The 935-nt window shown below is 40.0% G+C and overlaps 1 long non-coding RNA gene across 1 annotated transcript; it reads left to right on the top strand.

Moving 5' to 3' along the window:
* Positions 1-653, top strand: LOC113473223. The gene is made up of 2 exons (XR_003395259.1): positions 1-102; positions 613-653. It is a non-coding gene; the product is annotated as an uncharacterized LOC113473223 (long non-coding RNA).
* The last annotated feature ends 282 nt before the right edge of the window (positions 654-935 follow it).

Below are 935 nucleotides of genomic sequence, written 5' to 3'. Positions count from 1 at the left end.
TGTCACCTATTTCGTGAACCAGGGTTATCCAAAATCTTATGATGATACAGGGTCCTGCCAGTTGACGGTGCACAAGTCTCGGCCTGATATTTGTCAGTACAGGTAAGCCTCCTAGTAGTACATAGTACATAGCTGTAGTACTGAAAATTCTGACTTTTTGAAATTATTTTTCGCCCTACCATTTCTTCCCGTAGATTGTAGGTGGATCAAGTAGAAGAATGCTTCACAGATGAGCTGATGACCCTATGTCAACTCTGCTTACAAATCAGATGGTAAAAAAATTCATGTTCTCTAATACCTACAGTCGAACCTGTCTAATTGGGAATTCAAGGGACCGGCAATTTTTTTTCTGTTTATCCAGGTTTCCCATTTAGACGGGTCTCAATTAGACAGCTCCGACTCTATTATACAATTAACCTGATTCTATGTACCAACCTCAGTGGTGTCGTAGATAGCACGGTGGACTTTGGATCTGGAGGTTGGAGGTTCAAGTCCAAGTCAAGTCATAAAGTTTAGCGTAGTATATTAAGCGGGGAACGATATTTGTGACAAGTATTTATGCTTAACACAATTAAAATTCCTTCCTGATTCAATATACCCACCTATTTTCAGGCTGGATTTTGACCAGTTCAGCATAACAGGGCCGGAGCCAGTCAATCATATTTGTAACAATGATCAGTTCATTGTATCAGGAGGCAGCCCCGTGCCTGGGATTTGTGGCTATAACACTGGAAATCATAGTAAGCTTTCTCAACTTTATTATACCTTAATTGACCTAATTCATAGTTGGGCAGCATTAACCAGAAAAGAACCATCCATACGAAGAATTACCTTATGGATAATACTGTCCAGTTATTTGTCTAGGCTAGGAGAATCGGCCATCAGCAAATTTCCTACCTGTCTTGTTTCTTGTAATGCTGTCTTCCAAATATCAA

Source organism: Diaphorina citri, unplaced genomic scaffold (assembly GCF_000475195.1).
Source record: "Diaphorina citri unplaced genomic scaffold, Diaci psyllid genome assembly version 1.1 scaffold19712, whole genome shotgun sequence".
NCBI lineage: Eukaryota > Metazoa > Arthropoda > Insecta > Hemiptera > Psyllidae > Diaphorina > Diaphorina citri.
Note: the sequence above shows the minus strand (reverse complement) of the source record. Positions and strands in the feature narration are given on the sequence as shown.